The following is a 7,955-nucleotide window of genomic DNA, read 5'->3' on the forward strand; positions in this document are numbered from 1 at the left end:
AATTCTGTATATGTTTAGCCTTCATTGTCTTACGCTCAGGGGCGTATATTTCTCTAAGATAAAATTGTTACAATTATTATTATAGATTGCTCATTACTTATTACATGTTAAAATATGTATATTGTCGTGACTGCCCAGATATTACATTAACGACCTCTTTGTTTCACACTTAACTTGTTTTATCATTTGTTCTTTGATTTCTTGTGCTCACTTTATGTCATACGTCTATACGAGCCTTGTTGAATTTACTAACATTTTCGCCCGTGCGGAACGAATCTGGATTAAGCTCGATTGCCTCCCGTATGGGACTCCAGTGTTATGAAGGATCTTCCGAAATCTCAACTATAGCTGGATTGCCTCCCGTATGGGACTCCAGTACCTTCCGGCTCTGCCGGCTAACTAACACCAAACCTCTTCAGTTTTACTTGGAAGTGTGTATGATTAATATGAGGTAACAGATGACATTTAGTGACACATTAAATGAGATAGGACTTATTTATCATTAGCAAAGGTTCTTAATTTATGCCTTTTGGTTAGCGGTTGTTTTGCATACATATTTGGGTGGTAAGAGCAACGATCGTGGGTTTCTCTGCCATGCTCTTTCCCCACAGGAGCTCTAGGTGAGCCTGGCACTCTCCTTTTATGTTTAATGGTTGTTAATGTTTTTGTTGTTCTTTCTAATGTTTAATTTGAATTGTATGTAAATAAAGGTTAGGTGTATTTACTCTGCTTTTGTTTTATATAATTAAACCATACATCCCCTCTACAAAGTTAGTAGCCAGCGCCTTCCGGTGGATACACACAGCGTAGGTAGTCCTTATGACGATCACATATTTTTGGCCACAACTACGTTTACTTATTTTTTGTCGAACCTAGGGTTGTTATACTACAAGTTGAATTGTCTGTAGCAATCTGTTTTGTATTTGTTATTGTTTAGTGTTTCATTTCAATCACTGAACGACTAATTTTCACCAGTAAGCGACATTTGTGTCGCCTACTTCACTAGTTAAAAAATTCTCTGGGTCGAAAATATGAATAACCGATTTGGAAACGTATAACCGAGTGGAAAATGTAGAGAGCAGATTCGACAACATTGAGAAAGCACTGGAGGAAGAGATTACAACTGTAATATGAAGAAAGAATTAGAAACAATTAAACGCCGTGATGACTAATTACGATGACCTGGTGGGGGTTAGAAATGAGATTTGGTGACGAACACTCACAGCAAGATAAGATGAAACTAGTAAGCAACAAGTATGTTACTGTACAGGGTTATTCATATAACATTTTACCCCTCTTAACTTCTTTACTTTTTGAGATAGACTAAAATAGTTAATATAAAAGTTGTAGGGAATCTTTCTGTGAGTTTAATGAGTTTATTAAAATAGAAATTATGCAGGGCGTTTCAAAATTACTAACCAAATTTGTTTGGTTAGTATGGAACACCTTGTATATTATTCGATTTTCGGAATCTCTGCCTCTTCCTGATTCCAACAATGTATATATTTTGTAGGTTTACGTAACAATTTGCTCAATATTCTGCTTTCAAAGACTAAATCTCGCAATGGCGAATGTAAAAATTGCTATGGAAAATAAAATAATAATATTAGATATGTATGCTCTATTTTAAATAAGTAGTCATAAGAGAACTTTCAGAGTTTATTAACGAATATATAAATTATAAATTTTCAATAATTGCTCCATTATGTGCAAGACCTTTTAATCAAATTTCTCTTAAAATTATTGACTTGACCAGATTCATTTAAAATGCAAATTTCCTGATATACAGGGTGTTTCAGGATTAAGTCGACAAACTTTAAGGAGATATTCCTCATAAAAAAAATAAGAAAAAAATGGATTCTGTCGATAAACTTTAGGAAGACGTTCCTCATAAAACCTAAAAAAATATAATACCTATTAAAATTGGTCTTAGTCTTGAGTATGTGTGAGTCAAATAAGCCTTTTTGTCTCCCCTTCCCTTGGGTTTAACCAATAGTATTAAAATTATTTAGGAGATGCTTCGTTTTTGAGATATAGGGTGTTTTTTTAGAAAAAAAAAATATGTTGATGGAAACAATAGAAATATTTAAGTACCTAACATCTAATGTGACTATGTCGTAATGCGACAACGTAACGACCCTTGCAATACTCCTAAATTTTTTCAGGCGGTTTGTAGTCACTTCATTTACTTGTGTTGTGTACTTTTAAATAAAATAAGATGGCAAACAATACATGAAAATTTATTTGTAAATTGAAACAACCAAAAAATTACCAATTAATATTATACCTAGACAAAGCGAAAAGTGAATCAAAAATGAAATGATTTAAAAAATATTTTGTTCAAAATGGGCGCCTCCGGACTGTAGACAAGCACGACATCTTCTAATTATGGAGGTAGTGGCCGATCGACACTGAATTGGAGTTAATTCTCGACACGCTTGGACTATTCGCTGTCTTAGATCTTCTAGGGTATCAACTGGCACCTCGTAGACTTTTTGTTTAACAGCACCCCAAACGAAATAATCCATCGGTGTCAAGTCCGGTGAACGTGCGGGCCACGCTGCAGGTCCTCCACGACCAATCCATCTCCTGGGATAATTAATGTTTAACCACTCCCTAGGACCTCTACCAAAATGGGCAGGACAACCATCTAGTTGAAACCAACTGTTCATTCGAGTATTAAGCGGAACATCTTCTAACAGATCTTGAAAACCATTTTCAAGGAACTCGGTAAACATGTCAGCATTTAACCGATGCGGAAGGAAGTAGGGACCAACTATAGTGTTGTCCAACACACCCAACCATACGTTACATTGGAATTCATGCTGAAAACTATGTTCCCTTACCGCCCGTGGATTCTCGTAGGACCAAATATGGTTGTTCCTTTGGTTTAAAATTCCCCTTCGAGTAAATGTTGCCTCATCTGTCCACATTACTTTTTGCGTAAACTGATCATCATTCTCTGCTTGGTTATTATAAATTTATACTTAATTTTTTTCTTATTTTTTTATGAGGAATATCTCCTTAAAGTTTGTCGACTTTATCCCGAAACACCCTGAATATTTCTTTCAGGAGATTTACATATTTCTCCTCTGTGAAGTTCAATGTATTTCACTCCATCAAAGAGATAAACTACTGGACCTGTTTTGGCTCGGAATAGAAATATATTGGTGTTGATTTTCTGTCGCCGTGATGTGAATTCCTTCTATTAAAAACGCGACTTGTCCACAAGATAGAATTTAGAAAGTGGTAATAAATAGTAGTAGTAGTAGTACCGTTGACTCTGGTGATACTTAGTAATAGTAATTGTAGCAACAGTAGAAGTGCTAATAGTTGTTGTTACGCCAATGTAATAGTGTCAATAGCAGCATTACGAACCTATAAATTCTTCATTTTGTAAATGTCTATCTAGCATTATTTGGCAAAACTCGCGCCGTCTATTAGTGTCATTTCTATATAATTTTTGTACCAGGCGATAACAATATGGTTTATATTTGTTTACTTTCAATAGTCTATGAATCGAACTCTAGGATATTTCCAAATAGGTATCTTGAAGTACCTTCTTGAATCGAATGTTTCTGGTTTTCTTGGAAGTAAAGAAAAATAATTTCTTGGATATTTTCGGTTATAACGTTATGGGGTTTATTAAATTTTTCCGTGTTTTTTTACCGTACCAGTATTTCTCCAATTGTTATAGATATATCTGACATATATTTTATGAGGTATGCGTCTTGCGGGGAATACTCGTGCAGACTCGCGTCTAGTACGTGCTATCTTCCTCCTCACAAGAAAGATAGCATTAAACAATATAATTTTTTTCATCAACATTATAAAAATTATACACCATTTTCAAAGGAGTACGAAAAATAGGGTTACATCTGTCAAACTTTCGGTTCTATGAAAACATATTTCTTCTACATAGCGATTTTGATATTTTTTGTTCATGGCGACATTCAGTCTTTCAAAGCAGAATATTGAGCAAATTGTTACGTAAACCTACAAAATATATACATTGTTGAAATCAGGAAGAGGCAGAGATTCCGAAAATCGAATAATATACAGGGTGCTGTATTTAAAAAAACATAAGTTTGGTTCGTATCTTTGAAACGCTCTGTATAATTTCTATTTTCATAAACTCATTAAACTCACATAAAGATTCCATACAACTTTTATATTAAATATTTTTATAAAACTCAAAAAATAAAAAAGTTAAGGGGGATAAAATGTTATATGAATAACCCTGTACAAAATAAAATAAATAGAATAGACAAGATGTTGGCTGATATGAAAAGTTAACTAAATCTATTAAAACTTTTACTGTACAAGAGGCACGCAACTGTTGGAATTGTGGTGAAAAAGACGTCAGTTTTAAGTCAGGAACAGGATGGGTGTTATCAACCTCCACCTATGAAGATTTAATGTCCCATTTGCGTCATGAGAACTCAAGTCTGACAGTACATAGCAGAGTGTGCGGCCGGGATTGTCAATAGTATTGGATGATTCGTATCACACAAATTTAAAGCCGATATACCCATGATTGGAGTATACAAAGCAGAATTCCACCTAGGGAGAAAAATTTATATGAGTCAATCATACGTGTATTCGGAGGTGTAGATGAAGACGAAGTGAAGCTACTTAAACCGTATTTGAAAGATCAAAATTTTATCCAAAAAGGACTACTGTTGGCTCAAACTTTACCACAAGAGAAGCAACATTCGACTTAACCCGTTATCCAAAAAATAAGGTGAATGTTTAAAAAATTAAAAATCTTTATTTATGTTTCGAAATCAATTTCGTCGCCTTCAAAGTAATCACCACTCGATACAATGCACTTATGCCAACGTTTTTTTCCAACACTCAAAAATTCCTTTTTCGGTATGGCCTTCAAGGTTTTCGTCGATTCGGCTTTTATTTCCTCGATCGAGTCGAAACGGTGTCCACGGAGTGGTCTTTTGAGTTTAGGGAACATCCAGAAGTCACTCGGTGCAAATACGGTGATTGTGGACCAATATGAATTCAATTTATGGCGAAATAGTCTCGGTTTATTATTATCAATGCTGTGTGAGTCGGTGCGTTATCATGATGCAAAAACCAAGAGTTGTCTGTACATAATTCCGGTCTTTTGCGGCGAATAGCATCATGCGGACGATGCATAACACTCAAATAATATTCCTTGTTAATAGTTTGACGAGTTGGAGGAAATTCATAGTGCACTGCGCCACGATAATAAAAGAAATCTGTCAACATTTTTTAGTGATTTTAGCGTGCTTTTCGATCTTGGTTCATTTTTTGCACGACATTCATTAATATTGATCTACTGATCGGCTGTTTGCGGGTCGTAAGCGTAGATCCATCTTCATCTTCATCTTCATCTAGTGGTTGGTCCTTGAAAAGTCCCATAGCACTGCGGCCTAATTAGGCCTATTGTGCGTCCCACTACCAGTCCTATTCAGCAAGTAGATTTGTCCTTTTTACAAAGTCCAAAAGCTTCCTTGCTGACACTTCTCTCAGTTCCTTGGGTTCCAAATAGGGTCTCCCAAGGAGCGCCATTCTGCTACGTGCAAATCCCGGGCACTCGCCCAGGATATGCAGAGAAGTTTCATCCGCCGATTCACATCCTCGGCAGACCGGACTGTCTACAAGCTTTAGCTTATGTAGATGTTTCCTAAAGTGACAGTGTCCCGTTATGAGTCCTGTCACTCTCCTGAGCCGGATTCTGTTCAAGCTCAGTAACTCATTCGCTCTTCCATTCGAAGGATACTCCATAAGCTCCTTGGAATGGCTATGTCCTGGCCTTGAAGTCCAGTATTTCCTATGTTCTGTCTCTGTCCATTTGCCCAGAGCCCGCCTGACCACACTGGGAGATGTGCCACAGAAGGGCTCCGGGCCAATGAACACTGTCTCGGATCCCTTCCTCGCAAGTTCATCCGCTTTCTCATTTCCACAAATGCCTTTGTGCCCTGGCACCCAACACAGTCTGACTGTATTGTTGGTGGCCAGTTCAGTCAGCATTTGTAAACAGTCCCACACCAGTTTTGAACTTACCTTGTGTGCGGCTAAAGCTTTAATTGCAGCTTGACTATCAGAGAATATATATATGAGTTTACGTCTATAACCTCTACGTACATTCTCTGCCAGACACGCCATTATCGCGAAGATTTCTGCTTGGAATACAGTAGGGAACTCCCCCAGACTGTAGCTTGCACTCCATCTGGGTCTGAGTCCATATATTCCTGCACCCGTCCCTCTGGTCATTTTGGAGCCATCTGTAAACCATACTAGGCTCCACCTTTCCAGGGTATTAAACCTTTCCTCCCACTCGCTTTGATCCTCTATTCGAGTCTCAAATGGCTTGTGGAAGTGAAACTTTGGAACCATCTTGTCGGATACCATCCCAAGAATTGGTTCCGACATAGATGTATCTTTGATCCTGGAGTGGGAACCACCCCTCCAGTCATTATTATTCCTGAGTCGATATGCTGCTAGCCGCGCTTCTCTCTCCACCACTATATGCAGCGGTGGCAGATTTAGCATGACTTCTAGTGCAGCTGTCGGGGTCGATGCCATCGCCCCCGTTATACCTAAACAGGCCAATCTCTGAATTCTATTCAGTTTGTCCCTCGCTGTGGCCTGTTGTGTTTTCTGCCACCAAACCACAGCGCCGTAAAGGATCCTAGGTCTTACTATCGACGTATACAACGTAAAGCGTAGATCCAAGTCTTGTATCCAGTAATGATGCGTTTCATGACGTCTTGGTAGTCAGAAATCATTGTTTCAATAAAAAAGTTGAGCGTTTTTGGAACCAAACGAGATTTGACTTGTCTAAGCCAAAACAAATCTATTAAAATGGTATTTACCGAACCTTTTGAAATGCCAACAGTATCAACAAGGCCTCTAATTGTTAATCAACGGTTTTCGAGCACAAAGTCTTTGATTTGATTAACGTATTGTTCATCAGTTGATTTTGATGGTTGTCCGAGACGTTGTTCATCCTTAATGCGTTTTCTGCCTCCTTTAAAGTCTTTGTACCACTTGTAAACATTTTTTTGTGACATAACCTCATCACTAAAGGCCTTCTGTAACATCCTCAACGTTTCCACGGCAGAATATTCATTCCGTAAACAAAATTTAATGCAAGTTCTTTGCTCCACAAAATCAGACATAGTGAAAATCGATAAACTCACTTTCGTATGTTTACGAAATCGAGAGCAGCTCTGCAGCAATTGATTATATTGACTTGAAAACTCTGCATAGATATCAAGGACAGTACTACCAATCCACAAAAAAATAGTTATATGCTTTCATAATACCAGCTAATTTTAAATAAGTAATTTACCTAATTTTCACACAGTAGATATGTTCGACTTGGAAATCTCAAAACTCAAGGACAAAAACTAAAACGAGGTGATGTTACTGGAAAATGTCAGTCTATAATACAGGGATAGCCAGAAGAACGGAATAAAATTCATATCTTTTGAATGAGTTAATTTTTTTAAAACGCCGAAACACGTTAACTGATTTTGATTTTTTCCCATCTTTCGGTTTAACAATAATTAATTTTTCTTCAACCCCCTAACCCCTAGCTACCCCTACTTTTTTTATCAATTGGAAACATAAGGCATGAGGGGGATCGTTGAAAAGCTTATAGAAAACCGAGTCCAGCCATACCAAATAAACAAGTTTTATTTTTTCAATAGCAAGGTTTTTAGGGTTGTATAAAACACCTACTTAACAAGTGAAATAAAATTTATCTTCCATGAATTTGCACAGAATAAAATAAAGAGTTTGAAACTGTTTGAAATCACTGCTAACGCAAAAAAAATATATTTTTGTATGTTGCGTTTTTTTGGCACCACTTACTTGCCAGTTGAGTTAATTTTTCGCTTTAGTTGTAAATTAGAGTTCGAAACGTTACTACTGTGTCAAAATCAAGTTATTTACAGAATTACAATGTT

The sequence above is a fragment of the Anoplophora glabripennis genome, unplaced genomic scaffold, assembly GCF_000390285.2.
Source record: "Anoplophora glabripennis isolate ALB-LARVAE unplaced genomic scaffold, Agla_2.0 scaffold956, whole genome shotgun sequence".
In the NCBI taxonomy this organism is placed as follows: Eukaryota; Metazoa; Arthropoda; class Insecta; order Coleoptera; family Cerambycidae; genus Anoplophora; species Anoplophora glabripennis.